The following is a 19,682-nucleotide window of genomic DNA, read 5'->3' as shown; positions in this document are numbered from 1 at the left end:
TTGTTTTGTTTTTTTTTTTAAGATTTTTTTTTTTTTAAGTACATGAGAGACACACACAGAGAGAGGCAGAGACACAGGCAGAAGGAGAAGCAGGCTCCATGCAGGGATCCCAATGTGGGACTTGATCCCAGGACTCCAGGATCATGCACTGGGCTGAAGGCAGGCTCTAAACCGCTGAGCCACCCAGGGGGTCCCTGGTGATTGGTTTTGAGGTGCTTTGTTATGCAGCAATGGAGGATGGAAGCAGTGGCTTCAAACAGCCACCGTGCATTATTTCTCATGAATGTGAGTTGGGGGTGGCTCTGTGGATTTGGACCAAGCCTGGCCAATCTCATTTGGACCTGCTTGTGCCTCTGCGGTCTCCTCAGGGCTTACTGCTCAGGAATGGCCTCAGCTGTGATAACTCATCTCTGTAGTACAGGGTCTTTCATCTTTGTTTTTTGTTTTATTTCTTTTTTAAGATTTAATTATTTATTTGAGAGAGAGAGAGAGAATGGGAGGAGGGGCAGAGGGAGAGGGAGAGAATCTCAAGCAGACTGCTTGCTGAGTGTGGAACCCAATGCGGAGCTTGATCTCAAGACCCTGAAATCACGACCTAAGCCAAAATCATGAGTTGGGCCCTTGACCAACTGAGCCACTGAGGGTACCCTCAGGATTTTTCATCCTTTAGTGGGCTTGTCCTCCTTGGTAGAATTCTAAGAACAAAAGCAAAGTGCACAAACTTCAAAAAAAAATAAACTTTTTTTAGAACGGTTTTAGATTCACAAGAAGATGGAGGGGAAGATACGGAGATTTCCCTTATCCTCCCTGTCCCCCACATGCACAGCCTCCCCCACTTATCAACATCCCCCACCAGAGTGGTACTCTTGCTACAATCAGTGGACCTATTTTGACACATCATTATAAGCCAAAAACCATAATTTACATTAAAAATTGGTGTTGTACATTTTATGCTTTGGGACAGATGTGTAATGACAAGTACCTACCACTGTAATAACATACAGAGTAGTTTCACTGCCCTACAAGTCCTCCATGCTCTACCAATTCAAACCTCCCCACCCCCAACCCCTGGCAACCACTGATCTTTCTACTGTTTCTACTGATCTTTCTACTGTTTCCATAGGTTTGCCTTTTCTAGAATGCCATATAATTGGAATCAATATGTAGCCTTTGCAGACTGGCATCTTTCACTCAGCCATATGCATTTAAGTTTCCTCTAGGTCTCCTCATACCTTGAGAGCTTATTTCTTTTTCCCATTAAATAACATTCCAATGTCTGGACGTCCCAGTTCACCTACTAAAGAACACATTGGTTATTTCCAAATTTTGTCCAAATCATGAATAAAGCTGTTAAAAACTCTGTGTATAAGGTTTTTGTATGGAACTACATTTCCAGCTCCTTTTGGTAAATGTCAAGGAACATCATTGCTGGATCCTAAGGAGAGAGGTCATGTTTCATTTTGTAGGAAACAGTCAATTGTATTTCAAAGTAGCTGTACTGTTTTGCTTTCCCACCAGCAATGAATGAGAGTTCCTGTTGCTTTACATCCTCACCAGTATTTGGTATTGTCCGTGTCCTGGATTTTGGAAATTCTTTTTGTTTTTTTAATTTAATTTATTTATTCATGAGAGAGATAGAGAGGCAGACACAGGCAGAGGGAGAAGCAGGCTCCATGCAGGCAACCGGATGTGGGACTTGATCCTGGGACTCCAGGATCATGCCCTGGGCCAAAGGCAGACAGACGCTCAACCACTGAGCCACCCAGGCATCTCTGGATTTTGGAAATAGGTATGTCGCACAACATTTTTTCAAGTCTTCATTTACATCAAGTCTACTGAGGGGTTCCTGGGTGGCTTAGTTGGGTGGTTGCCTTTGGTTTCAGTCATGATCCCAGGGTCCTGGGATCCAGCCCCCAATCAGGCTTCCTGCTCAGCAAAGAATTTGCTTCTCCCTGTGTTTGTGCTCAAGCAAAAAAAAAAAGGCTACTGACATTCCACTGGCCAAAGTTAATCATATAGGTGGGAATACAAAATTAGAGACAAAAGACCTGGATAAAGGGTGGTCACTAATCAGGGCCATTAATGCTATCAAATCTACTATAAGGAATCTATACATGTTTCTCATAGGGGAGTATAAATAGCATTATTAAGATTTTGGATTAAAATCTAGAATCAGGGATGCCTGGGTGGCTTAGTAGTTTAGCACCTGCCTTTGGCCCAGGGTGTGATCCTGGAGTCCCGGGATCGAGTCCCACGTTGGGCTCTCTGCATGCAGCCTGCTTCTCCCTCTGCCTGTGTCTCTGCCTCTCTCTCTCTCTGTGTCTCCCATAAATATATAAAATCTTTAAAAATAAATAGATGAAATATAGAATCAGAGAGATCACATTTGAAATTAAGTAAAACAATTAGATGAGCACTTCCTCTAATTTCTACTTTTTATTTTTATTGACATTTTTAGTTAACATATAGTACAACATTGATTTCAGGAGTAGAATTCAGTGATTCATCACTTACATATGAGACCTGCACTTTCTAATTTTTAAATGTGTCCAAATTTTCTGCCAAGTGACTATCGCCAGCGATATTGATCTTTTATTTCCACATTAGAGGGTGACTTTCCCAAATTCCTGTTGATGTATACGTAGAGACAGAATTGGGAAGAAATAACAGGTCTCATACAGGACCAATAACTGTGTGGTCCCTTGTTCCAGGAATTAATTCACAGAAATGATCTTCTTAAGGCTTTTGGTAGAGTTCCTTAGAATCCTGTTTCGTAGGAGTTAGCTCTCTAACTAGCCAGTGGGCAGTCTGCTTTGTGAATTGTCTCTGGAAACCTAAGGCTGTTGGCGCCTTGTGCTTTACAGATGGGAGTCCATCAGTCTCTTTATGAGAAAGGAGGGCTGTGTGTACCCATGTATGCACGCATCTGTATGTAACGTGTGTGTGACACCCCCTTCACCCCATCCACTTTAAGTTTGCTTTTACCTGTTTTTGCTTCCCCTGCATTGCCAGGAAATATTGAAAATTGGCTTTGCATTTACACTTACCTCTCTGGGAAGCAGATTTGTTTTCCACTCCCTGGATTTCAGATGGACCAGAGGGGTGAGGAGCAGAGAAGGGGAGACTGGGATTAGCATTCCCAGATCTCAGCCAGCCTATTTACAGTGGTGCAGTGCTGCCCCCTACAAAGCGATGCACTGCAGGCAGATGAAGTGTTCTTGGATCTGTTCTTTCTCTGCCACCCTCTTTATCTACCCCAAATTGTACTTTGTTAGTCCCGTGTTTCTGTTATTATTCAGGAATTGGGAGTCAAGGAACCTGTGTTCTGGCTCTTGGGCCACTTAATGTCTTTGGATCTTAGTTCTCTCTTCTGTAAAGGGAAGCTAGACTAGATGTGTGTTCCTGTTCTGAGCTTTGAAGAGTCTAGGATGCCAAGATAAAACCAGAACGAAGTCACAGGGTTCTAAAAACACGATACCCTAAAACTCCCAGTAATGGCCAGACACATCTAGAAGAAGTAGGCTGGAATAACAGTCCAAGAAATAACAGACATTTGCATTACCAAGGAATGACTGTACTTGGTTCCCAGCGGTTAGTAAATCATAACAAGCTTAGCCAAGGTGGGGGGTGGGAGGTACATAAAGATTTCAAAACCAAAAAGAGGGGTTCCTTTACTGAGAACTTAGGGAGTATCCTTTCTTTTCTTTCTTTCTTTCTTTCTTTCTTTCTTTCTTTCTTTTTTTTTTTTGGGGGGGGGGGGTAAGCATCCTTTCAATCAGAAATTCACCGTGACTCTCCAGGCCAGGGATATCTGAGTATAAGGACCATCAAGCGCTGCTCTTCCTCCAGCAGAATGTATACCACGCTTTGCATCAGGGGGTTTGCTTTTTTTTTTTTTTTTTAAACAAGGATAAGGAAGGAAATGATGAGGGTGAGAAATGCCACTTGATTCCATTCATCTGGGAGAGGAACCTTTTCGGTTCCTACTAAGTAAATTCAGCGATCGCTTGCTAGACAGCTTTTTTTCCAAGGGAGCCCTTCGACCTGCCTCCTTTCTCACTCCTCTCCCCCAGCATCTAGTGAGATCGCCCCGGCGCCCACTGGGCGCCGCCGAGATTTGGCTCCCTCTCCCGTCACCCCCCATTCGCTCTGGACCCCCCGACGTCCCTCCAGCCTGCTCTGTCCCCCGCGACCCCCTCGCCAACCTACCCTACCTGTTGGGTAGGACTTACTTCCTGGGAACTCCCGCTGTCATCACAGGGGGGCACAGCGTCGCCTGGGCAGCTTAGCTGTCCCTTCCTAGTGGCGGGGCCCCCCTGTCCTTAAATGCGGGCTTCGCGGCAAGCAGAGTCCAGCGGGCAGGCGACCAGGCGCTGCAGAGTCCAGGGGCCCGGGGGAGGGAGGATGCCCTACCCCAAGCACCGCTCTGCGCAGCGGGGCTGCAGGACTTTGGAAGCGCCGCGAGGCCCCGGCCAGCCCTGGAACCGTGGAGAACCCGCCCGAGCCCCGGCTCCCCGAGGCACCGACTGCGGCGGACCCCGCCGCCGCCGCCGCTGCAAACCGGTCTGGCTTCCCTGCAGGGCGTGCGGGGATGGAGCAAGGGGGTGGAGAGAAAAGGGGAAGAGCCTGGGCGGCGGGCGGGCGGGGCCTGCAGCCTCCCCGCGCCGCGGCCGCCGCCGTGCAGACTGCTCTCTCCGCGCCTCGCTCCGACTCCGGCGCGCACCGCGCGGGGACCCAGCCGGGGACCCGGACCCGGACCCGGACCCGGCCCCAGCCCCAGCCCGGGGGGCGCCGCTGCTCCTCCCGCCCCGGGGCTCCGGCCGCCGTTCGCTGCTCGCTGCGGACGGAGGACTGGCGGGGAGGGAAGGGGAAAGCGGGGACACGCGCGCGCACACACACACACTCGCCGCGGCGCGCGCATTGCACACTCGCAGCCGCGCGCCCCCGCCGAGGCGCGTCCCGGGCGAGTTTGGCCCCGCGGCTCCGGCCCGGCACCTGCCGGCTCCCCCGCCGCGCCGCGCCCCGCCCCCGCCCGCCGCCCCCCGACCCCTCCCGCCTCGCCCGCACCGAGCTCCCGGCGCCGCGGGGAGGCAACTACATCCAGAGAACTTGCAGACTGTGGCGCAACTGGTCTCGACGGCGGAGGCGCCCGAATGCTGCCCGGGTGAGGTAAGTTTCCTGCGCGTCCCCGGCCCCTCCCCCGGGACCCTGCCCCCCACCCCGCGGGGGCTCGGGGGCTCGGGGGCTCCGCGTCCTGGGGAGCCCCGGACGTCTCCCCACCCTCGCGCTGCGTCCGCGTGGGTGCTGGGGCCGGGTGGGGGGGTCGCGTGTGGCCACCGAAGTGGGACCTCCATCCGCGGGGCCCGCGAGCACCCCCAGCCCCCGCCCCCGCCGCGGCCGCGTGACCCCCGGGGACCCCTCTGGGTCACTTAGGCGGGAGCTCCCTCCCCTTTCCAGGGGAGCCAGCTGAGTTTTGCAGCTGCCGGAGGGAGAGCTCTCCCACCACCCTCCCCCGGCAGTAAACTGAGGCGAACTTGCGAGGCGCCCCTGGGATCTCGAGGGGGGCTGGCGAGTCGGCGTTCTGGTCGTTTCTGGCGCCGAAGCCGGATTGCACAGGTGCGCTACGGTTGCAACCCAAATGCAGCAGCCGACTTCTGCGTTTCCCCTGGTTCTCTCCCCGAGCCGGGTCCGCGTGACGCTTCGGCGGCGGGGGCGGGGGCAAGGGGCATGAGAATGCCGGGGTTCCACTCGCCAGGCCGGAGCCCGGAGTCGCCCAAACAGAAGACAACAAATGTCGGCTTATCTCTCGTCTATGCAGATGAGCCTGTTGTGTTCCTCATCCCCCAAGCTCACTTGTCTCTGGTGCCCGCCCGGCGTGGCTGGGTAGAAACCTGTTCCGGAGAAGTTGTTTGGATAGGCTGATGAATTCTTTCATCTGATCTACCGAAATCTGGGCTCTTAACAAGAAAATGCTAGTCACTCGGATGCTTTTTGAAAGGCAGAGTGTTGCAGACCCCAAATGCCCAACCATCCCCTCCCCAGTCTTTGCAGGACCTTTTCAGCCTCCCAGAGGCCCTGGCTTTAAGGCGAATGACCCTTGCTTGGTTGGGCCTGAGGATATGTTAGTCTCCTGCAAAGAAAAAAAAAAAGAAGCCATCTCCCCATTTGCACTCTTGAGCGTGGCTTTGGGGGAACCTCTCTTGCCCTTCGGGTGAAAATCATCCATCCAGACTTTTCTGTTGTTCTGTGGAAAGGCTGAAGTGTTCTGCAGTTGTTGGAGAAAGCCCGAGCGTTGGTTTCATTACCCTTCTAATGTGATGAAGTAAAATAGTGCTCATGGAAGCTTTAGTCAGAACATTTCCAGCTGAAAGGAGGCCCTGGGAAAAAAAAATCTTTCTCAGCCAAGTCCATGCCAGTGGCACGTTGAGTAAGCATCATGCATGGACTCTGAGCTGAGGGGAATGGTGCATTCCAGGTACAATGATGGGAGTGGAGACAGCAGCACCCAGGAGAAAGCTGTGAAATCTGAGACTCTTGAATAATAATAGCATCTCAGTTGAGAAAGAAAACTGTTAAGGACTGAATGGTAAAACCACACTATATTTTTGCCCAAATTAAGGAGACTAGAGGGATCTCATAATAATACCTTGCACTTGAATCAATGCCTTGTTATTTGTGAATGCTTTTCAACGCTCTCATTAAATTCTGACCATTTCCGAGGGAGGCAGGGCAAGGATTATTAACCACATACTCAGAGGAGGAACACGCGGCTCCCAGATTCAGGGACTACTTGTCAGGGTAGTAAGTGGCTGGAATTAGAGTCAGCAGGCAGCTTCTCTGAAATACCCCCACCAACCCCCCCCCGCCCCCCGGCACCGCCCAGTGCTGTTTTGTACTTGTGGAAGGTTTCACAATGGCCACACTGTTTCTGCATTTATTGTGGTCTGCTGTGTCTCACTGTGGATCACTGTTCTCATTTCACAGACGAGCAAACTGAGGTTTAGACAGGGATGAGAGTTTTCCTTGGTATCCTGTCTAAGCTAGTGGAGGTTACAAGACTAGAACTCAGAGCTCTTGACGTCCAGTCCATGGCTTTGCAGATTATGCTGTTGTCTTGCTTCTGATGGCAATGAGGAGATGTGCTGGGTCTTGCAACACCCTAGGGACTGTTAAGCATGCCTGCTGGTGACGGGAGTTCTAGTTCTGGCACCCTGTTTGACTGTATGACCCCCGGGCCACATCATATCAACTTTGAGCCTCAGGTGTCCCATATATAAAACAAGAGACTCATAATCAATTATCTTCCACTTTCTAGTTTCAGCATTCTGTTTAACTGATTATCTATTCCACTTGTAATTTATTCCCCCTTCCCCTAGTCAATTCCCCCCCCCCCCGGCCCCCCGTAGTGAAGGGAAAACATTTGCAGAGCACTTTAGCTTAGCATTTGTATTGTTCAGCATTATTATTTGACTTGGAAATCTCCTGATGGGCTGATCTACTCCAAAATACATGTCAAGATTCACTTAAATATCCCAGCCAACTCATAGCTTTAATTTTTTTTTTTTTTTTAGATTTGGAGTTTGTAAATAGTAATACTCAATAAATTGCTGTTGAAGGAAGGAGATGAATGAAGTCACTCTTAAGGAAAACACAGGCTGTAAAACAAAGCATCTCATCATGTAAATTCCCAGCACCTGCTCACCCATAAGGTGATTTACCTACAAGAGGTGCCCCTCCTGAATCTGGCAGGTACAGATGCCTGTTGTTGCACGCCTTCCTGAACGCATCATATAAAGAAGAGTTTTTCTCCATGTAGACAGTAACATTCCTAGAAATTAACTTGTGCCCTTTTAGGAAAGAGTCTTGAGATGGAGAAACCAACCTCTTCCCCCCCCCCCCTTGAATGAATTTCAAGCAACTGCTAATACTGGCTGGTGGTTTCAGAGAGGAAGCCTAATTAACGAAACCGACCTAGTTTCTGTTCCCCATTAAGGGTCCTCTTTCCATCCCTCCTTCCCATAGACACAAAAGTTATGTTTTTATTTTCAGAAGAGGGATGATGAAAAATTATAATGGTTCTTAAATATTATTAACAGATCCAGCCATTGGGGTCGAAGTTTGTCTTTGAGATAAAGACATTAAATATGAAATAGTTCAGAGACCTGTGCCCCTTTTATGGGTAACACAGCTGAGGCATCGAGAGGTGAATTGGGTTGCTCGGGGTCACACAGAAGTTTCGCAGGAAGAGTAGGGCTAATGTGGAATTCTTAAGAAGGTTGTGCCCGGAGCTCATGGTGAAGGTACATTTTGACTTTTAGTAATCATAGAGGTTAACGGAAAACTCCTGTTTACTGATAAGTATTAGTGAAACATCATAATTTTAGATGAGTTAGTATTTATATTTTTGCATTTTCTTATCCAGGCAGATACCATTAAAGGGAAAATTCCTGTTTTCCTCTATCCACTTTGATTATTTTGACTTACATGTATCACCAGACTCAGAATTAATATTTTGTTCCAACCAGTGTGTGGAGAAAGGGAACCATTTGAATAGAAATACAAATGTATGGTGGTTTTCCAAGGTTCTTTTCCTGGTAAATAAAGCCAGAAGCCAAAGGTGGCATTGCCATACATCCGGTAAAGTCATAAATATGTATAAATTTCATTTGCATTTTCATTTTGCTTGTACTTTAGTTAAATGGTGAGTCAGAACATTTGGTATCCTGGAAAAAAATACATTTTTTTTTTTTTTTTTTTACTATGGCTAGAACCTTCATTAGCTACACTGTAAAACATCAAGTCCTAAATGTATTTGTTGCAGGAATGTGTTCTTTGTATCGAATATATTAACTGGAGTTGGAAGGACTCTTTAAGAAACTGCCCAGTTAGAATTGTACATTATGTAGCTCATCTGTTCATTTGTGGACTTCTTTATGGCTATGCTAAATGTCAGGCGAGTCAGAGAGGGAGCAAACCTAGCCTTCTGTTTTAATATTTTTCTTAAAAAAAAAAAAAACCCTCTAAACATGATGAAATTTTTGAAATAGTGTAAACAGCTGGCTGCCATTGATGAAGTACTTTGTGCAGCCAGGTTCTGTTCCTGTATAAAAGATGAGGCTCAATTATATCTATTATATATCAATTATATCTATTTCTCTCTAGTTTCACCAGAGATATATCAAGGAGATGGTGATATAGGAAAACACAAGAACCCTACTCAGACTGGGTTACTCTTGGGTAATGTGGATTTCAAATATGGGTAATAATTAGGACATGGTACCATGTTTACTCAGTGGTGAGTGCGTGGGCATTATTTTTAAGTTAAAACCTGTCCTTGAATGGGCAACTGCCTGAAGTGTGTGTTCCTCCTATAGAAAGTCCTCTGTGTTGTTAGTGGGACTGCATAAACAGCAGATGTGCAGTATGTTTTGGGGAGTTCTTGGGTGTGTGAGTTCTTGAGACTTGTTTTCTCTAAGGGTTTTAGAAAGTCACTTGTAAAATTGTGATGAACTGTAAAGCATTGAGTGGACGTATTGCTCCACTAAATCCGGGTGTGTGTATTTTTCAAGTGGTTCTTCAGTTGGACTTGCAAGTACCGGAAGCCTGGAAAGTGTAATTACCTTGAATTGGAACTAAAGTCATGGGATGAAAGACAGAACTGTAAAAAAATTTTTTTGTAAGAAAGAGGTGGTACTTAAGCCTTGGCATCCTGGGATGCTGAGCAAAGGGATTTAGGAGGCAGATATAGTTAGAGCCAGAAAAATCTATTTCTTAGCTTGACAGACTGGCACAAGTGATCCAGTAGGGTCAATATATTGGGTAGTGGGTTTTCAACATCTAATACAGACTTTCTTCTTTCTTTTCCTTTTTCAACCACACCCACGAATCCTGATCTCTGGATCTTTGGTCATAACATTTATTGATCAAGTAAGGAAACAAGAGCAGCAAAAACAAAGCAAAACAAAACAAAACAAAAAACAATGCTGTGAGGGTGCCTGGGTGGCTCAGTAGGCTAAGCATTTGCCTTCAGCTCAGGTCATGATCCCAGGGTCCTGGGATCCAGTCCTGCATCCGGCCCCTGCTCAGTGACGAGTCTGCTTCTCCCTCTGCCCCTCCCGCCTGCTGGTCCTCACTCTCTCTCTCATGTAAGTAAAAGCTTTTTTTAGAAAAAAACAAAAAACAAAAAAAAAACAAACAATACTGTGACCCACTTGAGGGAGCAGTAAACATAGGTGGTTAGCTAATATTTGCCAATGGGAAAGGTTAGGCATCCTGTTTTATTTATCTTTATATTCTTGGAACTTAGCTTTATGGCTGGCACATGGTAGGGATTTAATAAATGTGTACTGGGCAATTTATGCATTCAAACAAATAGCACTCACTCTTCAAAACTCTGGGACATTTTGTAATTATTCTAATGATTTTATTATTTTTCAGACCAGTTTAGAAACACCAGTATTTTTTGTTTTTAAAGATTTTATTTATTTATTCATGAGAGAGACACAGAGAGAGGCAGAGACACAGGCAGAGGGAGAAGCAGGCTCTATACAGGGAACCCAATGCAAGACTCGATCCTGGGACCCCAGAATCACGACCTGAGCCAAAGGAAGATGCTCAACCACTGAGCCACCGAGGTGTCCCAGAAACACCAGTAGTTTTAATACTCGTTAATGGTCCTTCATCTCTCACCATAAATAGGGTTCATTCACCAGACCTCCAACCTTCTTTTAACATGCCTATGAATTATTTTTTAAAAATTTCTTCTTAACAGAAATAATAATCTGAATATAAAATGTGTCATGCCTTTTATTATTTGTAAGTTTCAGATAAACATATTTTTAAAGCACCTGGAGTGGCTTAGTAGTGAGTTTACCTCAAGTACACAGACAAGAATGGACTTTAAGCTTCCCTAAGTTACTCAGTTTAAATGTCGCCTCCTCTGGGGACCTTGGCCTTCTCTGATCATCTAACCTGAAGGGAATCTTCTTCGTATGTTTTCTGTACTTATCACAGTGGATACTTATACCTGTATGTATTTCCCTTGTTTTTCTGTCACCCCTCTCCCAACTCACATTCAGCTCTAGAAATTCCTTGAGGGCAGAGGTCATGGTTCTTTCACACTGTTTTTCAAGCGTTTGGCACATAGTAGGTGCCCCGTAAATGTTGGAATGAATGAATGAGTCCCCTCCATCCTGTCAAGACAAACTGGGCCCCCGTTGTTTCACTCAAGTCAAACAGGTTCAGCTATGAAGACAGTTCTTCTGGGGGCACCTGGGTGGCTCAGTGGTTGAGCATCTGCCTTCAAGCTCAAGGCATGATCCCCGCGTCCTGGGATCGAGTCCTGCATCAGGCTTCTTGTGGGGGTTCTACTTCTCCCTCTGTCTATGTCTCTGCCTCTCTCTCTGTGTCTCTCATGAATAAATAAATAAAATATATATTAAAAAAAATAGTTCTTCTAGGCTAGCTGTGGTAGCTCTGTGAGAATGACATCTGAGTCCTGCAGGAGGAGGAAACAGTGCTTGCTTAGGTGAGTATGTGTCATGAGTATGAAGCAGAGTCTCTATTTGGAGAGCCATTCCTTTTTGTTTATTCAAAAATGAGTGGTAGCAAACTAATAAGTAGAACTTATCAAGCATGAAGCAGAACATTCCACAACTGTTAAAATGGAACCTAAAATGACCTAAGTTATAAACATTCGTAGTTCATAATTAAAGACAGGTTGTGGTGACATCGTAGGATGCTTCAGGTAGAAAGTTCCTTGTCTCAGCTGACTTTTCTTTAAGTGTAGGCTACATCACTAGCCCGACCCCAGGGAGGAGGCCAGGACAGTGGTTCTCAGGTGTGGCCCCTGAACAGCATCACCTGAGAACTTATTAAACTAGCATCCAGTACCCTAGGCCAGCTGAATCAGATTCAGGGGGAGTTCAGTAATCTGAGTGTTGGTTTCTAGATGATACTCCTGTCGCCTCAATATTGGCAGGAAGTGTTGATTCTGTTGCTCAAAGTATAAAACCTCTGGAAACACTCAGCATTTCCAGGTGATTCCTGGGTGTGTGGGAAGGGTGCCATCTTCCTGCTTCTCCAGAAATTCTAAGGGAGAAATAAAACCAGTCCTGGCTTCTCTTAAAGATCATAAGAGAACAAACTCATTGACTGGATTGGGTATCTCGGACTTGAGGTGATCCACCAAAGCTCTTGATGGTCATCGTCCTGCTAAGCGATAGGTCCTCCCAGGACTGAGGTAGACCTGGGTGTGTAGGTGATGAAGGGTAAGACTCTTTGCATAACTTCTGTTTGGGTGTTGCTCCCACAGGATACTGAGTACAGGAATGATTTTATGAGCTGATGGTTGTCTAGGCAGAGGAGACTGTGATGTCCTGGCAGTTTTCAGAGTATTTCAGGTCAGTTCAACCTGCTAGATACTGATGGACCGCTTGGCTAGGACCCTACCAGGAGCTGTGGGGTATGTACGAAGGTCTAAATGTCATCTGGCTTGACTTGGTTGAGAACTTACTGTATTCCAGGCACTTCGGAAGTGCTGTTCATTCATCTTCACCATGCTCCTGACGGTAGAGGAAATGGAAACCTGTTCAGATTCTAACATGCTCATGAACGCAGCCTATAAGAGGTGGTGCCTGAGATTCTAGTCATGGTTTTTCTGATTTTAAAACCCACGTTCTTTTCACTGCTTCATGTCTTTGCACCACGAAATGTAGTTTGGGAAGAAGAGATTTAGAAGGGAAGACATAAGTGAATCTAAACTTTGTTTCTCTGACCTGGGCCTCTCTGTGAGCTCTAGGTTGTATTATTGCCATTGTGCTTGTACTTGGGTATTCAGAGGCAACTCACAATTGACATGTCTAAGATCAGAAGATGGTTTTTTTTCCTCTGCATACCTGGTCCTCTTGCAGGGTTCCCTTGCTCTCTGGTGGGCACCACTAACCACCAGGCCACATGAGACAGAAACTCAGGGATCATCCTTGAGCCCACAGCATCTCATCCATCCTGCATTTCTGTTGCTTTTTGCTTTCTGAACATCCCCCCATCTGTCTGCTTCTCATTATTTCTATTGATTGCTTCCTAATCTAGCTTCTCAATCCTCTGCTGGATTCTAGCCACAGCCTTCCTGGGATCCTGAGTCCCCTCTGGCCTTCCCCTCATCTGTCACCTGCAGCCAGGGGCAGTGGAGGTGGCCGGAGAGGACCCTAGACCCTGCTGGCCGGATCCTTCCCACCCACATGCATCCAAGCCCTCATGGAAGCAGATGTACCCTGGCCCCTGCAGCTTTCAAGGTTGGTGGCCTTGTGAACAGCATGGCCTCTGAGGACCTGCTCTTCCAAACCAGTCTTTGTACATGGCTTTTTCAGATACTCAGTCACATTTGAGCTGTAAGTAAAGGAGAAGTATCAGTCGGCCTTCCTTCAGCCTGCTGTAACAAAGTACCATGGACTGGATGGCTTCTAAGCAACAGCAGTATATTTCTAACAGTCCTGGAGGCTGCAGTCTGGGGTCAGGGCACCAGCACCCTCGGGTTTTCATGGAGGCCCTTTGCTGGCTCCAGACTGCTGACTTCTCATGGTATCCCCACATGGTGGAAGGAGGATGAGGAGGCCCTCCGAGCTCCCTTTTTTCTAAGGGCACAAATCCTGTTCATAAGCGTCCTGCTGTCAATATCTCATCTCTTTCCAAAGGCCCCACCTCTTAATACCATCGCATTGGGGGTTAGGATTTCCACTTATGAATATTGGGGAGCTTAAGCATTCAGAGCATTGCACAGCCCTTTATGGCTTTCTCAGTGCCCTATTTAAGAACTGCATTCTGTACACAGAGAAAACCAGTACACAGAGACTTACAAATAACAAATAGATTCAAAAGAAAAGTTGCACGAAAGAATACTTTCACTATACTACATTGAGATGCGCTTTGGTATTTTCAGATATGTTCCTTCCCAATTACAGCCTCTAGCGAACACTGGTCATGATCCACCAAATTGATTATGCTCCCCATGGGAGGGTCCGGGACCTGCACGATTTGGAAAGCACATATCTTATCTGTCCTCTGCTCCCGTGCTGCCTATGTAGGAACTCAGACCAGAGACCTGCATTTATTGGCCAGCTGACCATGACTCCTCAGCCAGGGCTTTTTCTTCTCCTCTGGGTGCATGGAGGGCCGTGAATTGGACGATCCCTTAAAACCCTCCCCCTCTGCTGTATTTTCATTTCTGTCAAGAAATCATGGTAAAGGGACGCCTGGGTGGCTCAGTGGTTGAGCATCGGCCTTCAGCTCAGGGTGTGATCCTGGAGACCCAGGATCGAGTCCCACATTGGGCTCCCTGCATGGAGCCTGCTTCTCCCTCTGCCTGTGTCTCTCATGAATAAATAAATAAAATATTTAAAAAAAGAAAAAGAAATCATGGTTAAACTTTCAGAGTAAGCATGTGATCCAGCCCAGAGTTGGGGGAATTGTAATAAGGAGGCAGCCCTATAGGGATAAATAAGTTACAGTGGTGAAACACATCCTTTAAACTGGGGTATGTCTATATTTTTTTCATATGATGCTCACCCTAAAGTTCATACTCACTTATTTTAGCAAGAATCTAAATATTGTGAGAAAAAATGAACTCTACTTTAAAACTATGTTAGGGGGCACCTAGGTGGCTCCGTGGGTTGAGTGTCTGCCTTTGGCCCAGGTCATGATCCCGGGGTCCTTGGATCGAGCCCCAAGTTGGGCTTCCTGCTCAGCTGAAAGTCTGCTTCTCCCTCTGCCTCTGCCCCTCATTCCTCGCTTATGCTTGCTCACTCTCTATCTCAAATAAATAAATAAATAAATAAATAAATAAATAAATAAAATCTTTAATAAATGTTAAGAGCAATTCGCCTTTTTTTTTTTTTTTCCTGCCTGAAATTCACTGAGACCTGGAGGTTGCCCATTTGCATTGGCTGTTCAAACCCAAAATGCAGAGGACTTGCACTCAGAGACTCCTGGCTACTCAGAACTTTTGGGGCAGGCTGTTTTACTTCTGGAGTAATTTGCCTGATTGCTAAGGGTTTACTTACTCCTTTAAGAGTCATCATTTATTAAAGCTGCTTTTGCATAGAAAAGTTCCTGAAAAGTTGTCACACCCTTCCCCACCCAATTCTTGGAAAGATTATATAGAACAGAATGTGTCTTTTATGCTCTAAGAAAGTGATAGCTTTTGGGTCTACTCAGGGATGCAAAACTCTTTACCCCTGTACCAACTGGCCCCTCTTTACTAACTTTGAAAATTGCATTTGTCTTCTCTTGATTTTTTTTTTTTTTTTTTTCTGTTAGCCCTATTTCTGTGACTTTCAGCAGTGGTAGCTCCTTCATTCATTGTTTGTTATTGAGAAGCTGTTGTGATCTTGGGGACCAGATAACACCCTAGTAGCTGTCTAAATTGTTTCCCAAATAAATTCATATTATGCATTGAAATTGCTTTTTAAAAAAAAGTTTTTCAGGGAGGGCCTTAAGAGTTCTATTTGTAAAGCAAGCAAGCTTTAGTCATTTCTCATTCACTCCGTTTATTGGCCAATAAAATATTTTTCTTAGGTCATGTTTCGAGGTGGTTCAGATAAATAAATTGCTACCTTTTTAGCCTGGGATAGTCACGATTTCTTTTTTCTTTTTATAAAATATGTGTTTACTGCATTATGGCATAAAGCACACTTTCATAGACTGTTTCATTTAATTTAAATAGAAGTGTAATTTATGAGTGTGTTGGTGACAGTTTGGTTTTTAATGTTTGATGCCTTTGAAGGTGGGAGGTGGCAAACATATTTCTCTTCCCATTGGAGAAATGGCATTAAAAGTTCCCCCAAGTTTCCCGATGTCCATCTTCCATTAGAAAATGCACTTTAATTCCTGCAATGAAACAAGTAAGGTGAATATGGGAAATTTAACTTTATTTTTTTTTTGAGAAATGTAACCTATTTTATTTTATTTTATATTTTATTTTTTAATTTTATTTATGATAGTCACACACAGAGAGAGAGAGAGGCAAAGACATAGGCAGAGGGAGAAGCAGGCTCCATGCTCCGGGAGCCCGACGTGGGATTTCGATCCCGGGTCTCCAGGATCGCGCCCTGGGCCAAAAAGGCAGGCACCAAACCACTGCGCCACCCAGGGATCCCCGGAAATGTAACCTTTTGAAGGAGTGATGTGAGCCACACTGTTCTTAGGCTTGTGAATGCATTACTTGGAAACAAAAAATCAAGCATTGTTGCTTTAGCGAGCTGTTTTTAAATGATGTCCTTTTACTATTTTTTCCAAGACACATGGTCCAGACAGTAGCGGTTTGCAGGAAATGGAGTAAGTGGCAAGTCTCTCATGCTAAGGGATAAGAGAGAAACATGGCTTTTGTTTATGTTTATAGAAAACAATGGAAATGCAGCTTTTAAGGTTCATGTACAGTTGGGCTCCATTATTTAGTTTTGCAATTTCTCAGAAACTCCCTCTTCAAAGTGGCAGTTTATAAACATAAACATGATGCGTCATTTCATTTTGTGCAAGCTTTATATGAGAAAAAGTCACTTTCCTTGTAAATGAGACGACTTCTAGAAACGTTTTAGAACGGAGTGTCAAGTGGCCTTACAGGTACACCTCTCAGCTTCAGAGATGATGATTAACAGCCTCAATGGTTACATTTTTACTGGTTTCTTCTTTGCCTCCTTCCTGAGAAAGTGGTTTCCCCAGGGGGAGGGACTGTGTTCTGGCCACCACTGTATTCCCAGCACCTACGAGGTTGTCCAGTGCAAAGAGGGTTCTCAATTAACATTGGTTGGATGGACAAATACATGATTTTCTTAAGCCAGAACAGTCTTTCCTTCAAAACTTCCCAGCTAACCTTCCTTTTTATAATGTCAGCATTCTAGCCTCTAGCCTTTCCATTGCTCCGTGTTCTTTTCCCAACCAGCAGCTTTGTTCAAGGCCAGATTTTCCTCCGTGTTTTGTTTTTTTTTTTTTTTCTCTTTTTTGCATTCCTCGTTTCTTGGCCTGTAGCTTTCAGAGCATTTGAGTACCTCAGGCCTCACTTGGTCCTGGCCACTCATCTGCTCTTGGGATCCCAGCTCTTAACTCTGTAAAAAGTACATCCATGATTCTTACATTATTATAGATTGTATGAGAGGTCATAGAGTATATTCTAGGTTGGCATTATAGATCATATTAAATATACTTGAGTTGGTACCTTTTAAGAAACTGAATGTCTCCCTTCCCAAATACTCAATTTGCATCAAAGGTACCCTCATTCTTTTTGCCTCCTTTCAGAATTTTAGCAGATTTTTATTATGCTCATCCTTGTTTCTGTGTAGCTTTCAAGTCCTGAGGACTTAAACATGTTCTTATCTATTCTCATTTATATTTCCTATACGAATGCCTCTTACCTGGCCTACTGTAACAGCTTCCCAAGTGGCTTCCATACTTACCCCTGCCTTTAATCATTCACAGTGCCTGCTGTCAAAGATTATAATTTTGTCACCATCAGGCCCCCAGATGCTTAGATGCTTTACTGTGCCTGAAATCTTGATGTTTTGGTTTGGTCCACAAAACCATCCATAGCCTGACCCTCGCAGACCATTCATTGTCATTCTTGTCACAGTTGTCCTTGTAGAAGTATAACATGACACCAGGTCCATTTCTTAAATGTGTACTCTGTACCAGGCACAGCACAGAAGACATGAAGTCATGAAGATTTGCAGTGCATTTTGGAGCTGTGTGATCACATGATGAGTAGGGTAGGTGCAGGTGGAAGGAGGTAGGGCTCCAGGGGGTTGCTGGGGCCAGACCATGGACATCTTGTCTGACTTGCTAAGGAGCATGAACTTTTCTTTTATAAGCAATGAGGCAACAACTACTAGATTTTCATGGACAGGTGTTGAGCTCCTGTTTTACGTTATATCAGCAACATTGGGCTATAGTTTGAGAGATGAGTGTGGGGAAAGGATTGGAGATGGGGATTAGAGGGTGGGGGTGGTTAGTTACAGGAGAGATGAGGACCTGATTAAGGTAGTGAGGATGGGGCAGAGTGAACAGATTGGACATTTAGGAGGGAGAATTTACAGGACTGGGCGACCACTTGTGTGTGAATTTTGAGGGAACAGGAGTAGTGGAAGATGGTTCTCTCTGGCTTTTGGCTTGAATGACTACAGAGATGGGGGAGTGATGGTCAACAGAGTACTGAGAAGAGGCCGCATCTATGCGGAGGCTGTGGCAGGAGGGCTGTGATGATGAACCTGGTATTGAACATGTATTTGAGATACCTGTGGGATGTCAGGGTGGAGGGTGGCTGTCAGGAGAGAGGTCTATGATGGAAATAATGGCCGTGATGGTCCTTGGCTATGGGCAGTGATTCAGGTGATGGGAGTGGATGACACTGAGATTGAGTAGAACACCCAGGCAAGAGGGCCTACAAGGAAGCTATACAAATGTGGCTGTAAGGAGAGAGCCCCAGTATAGAGACAGGGTTACGATGTCTCACCAGTGTCTAAAGCCATGGGATGAAATGAGACTTTACAAGAAGGGTTAATAGACAAAGAAAAGAAAATGTCTGAGAACCAGCATCATTCCCTCCTCTTCCTTTACAATTTATTTCTGTATACCTTGGCTTATTACATTTGTTCTTATTGAATCTTACATTTTCTTCTCCGTTTAAGGAAATGGCATCAGATTTTCATGACTCTACTTATGTCTCACTGTTGGGGAAAGCTGCTTTGACCCCACTAATTTCCATACTCAGTTGGCCTGAAGTGATTTCTCAGGCACACATTCCCTCTGGCTGTCTTGGCTTTTCTGAATCTTCAAGAACTTTCCCTACAGGCTGACTTCGCATTTGTTCTCAGCTTATCTTTCCAAGCAGACTTGGAGCCCTGACAGCAGGGACCATGTCTTCTCTTGCTTTGGGTTTCCCACCCAGTCTGATGGCTCCAGTGTCTTCTACGGACTAGCCACTCCTACTGCTTGTTCTTGACCTTTATTCTCCTTTAGAAGAATGAAGTAGAAAGGCAAGTAACTCAGAGTTCTATAAGGATTTATATCAATTTGTGTACCCTGAGCTACCTTGAAAGGGGCCTGCTTATAATGTGTATGTAGCTGAAATGTTCTATTTCTCCCTGAAAAAAAAAAAAAGAAATTTAATTTATAAAATGGTCCACAAAACCAGTGCAGAACTCTTGTAATTTGTTATTCTCACTATTTGAAACTTCGAGAGGAAGGGAAGGTATCTTTTGGCCTCTCCCCTGCACCTAGTATTTCGTAGTTGAAGCAGAGTTTATCTCCTGATTTCACTGGGTCATGCTTCCTGTGTTTTTCGACAACATTTTGCATACATTTGCACAGGCTGAATCTGGATGCAGCAAGCTCTGGTCTGAGAAGCAGAGATTCTGGTTCATCCTGCCCTTCTCCTGACATTTGGGTGACCTTTGGTCAAGTAGCTTGACCTCTTTTGTGGCATTCTCACCCTCCCTCCCATCTGTTGAATGAGAATCGATACACTGGCTCCTGGCTAATTCAAAGGCATGTTGTGAGGCCAAATGAAATGAAGGCCTTTGAGGTTCTTAGAACAAAAGCCTCATGCACATTATTTCGTAAGAATTACAGGTCAGGCTCCGGACAGCCACATTTATAGCCTATGGGTAAGCAGATCTGAAGCAGAGGGTGTAGCATCT

The 19,682-nt window shown here is 45.5% G+C and overlaps 2 protein-coding genes across 16 annotated transcripts in view; one reads left to right on the top strand and one right to left on the bottom strand.

The window, feature by feature from the left end:
• The window catches only part of LOC144319613 (uncharacterized), a 103,435-nt gene extending 98,835 nt beyond the window's left edge, over positions 1-4,600 (bottom strand). For 5 of the 14 annotated variants that reach the window (XR_013385394.1, XR_013385389.1, XR_013385384.1 and 2 more), the window contains exon 1: positions 4,233-4,600. The gene's annotated coding sequence lies outside the window, so the exon portion shown is untranslated. Of the gene's footprint in view, positions 1-1,232; positions 1,628-4,232 lie in introns of those variants that run through there. The other 9 variants (XR_013385395.1, XR_013385390.1, XR_013385397.1 and 6 more) reach the window with 6 other exon arrangements.
• Positions 4,601-5,015: 415 nt separating this feature from the next.
• PIP5K1B (phosphatidylinositol-4-phosphate 5-kinase type 1 beta) overlaps positions 5,016-19,682 on the top strand; it is a 300,319-nt gene continuing 285,652 nt past the window's right edge. Inside the window, exon 1 of one of the 2 annotated variants that reach the window (XM_077907952.1) lies at positions 5,016-5,169. The gene's annotated coding sequence lies outside the window, so the exon portion shown is untranslated. The remainder of the gene's footprint in view (positions 5,170-19,682) is intronic. The other variant, XM_077907918.1, reaches the window with a different exon arrangement.

The sequence above is a fragment of the Canis aureus genome, chromosome 1 (genome assembly GCF_053574225.1).
Source record: "Canis aureus isolate CA01 chromosome 1, VMU_Caureus_v.1.0, whole genome shotgun sequence".
Classification (NCBI taxonomy): domain Eukaryota; kingdom Metazoa; phylum Chordata; class Mammalia; order Carnivora; family Canidae; genus Canis; species Canis aureus.
This window is presented reverse-complemented; position numbering and strand designations above follow the sequence as displayed.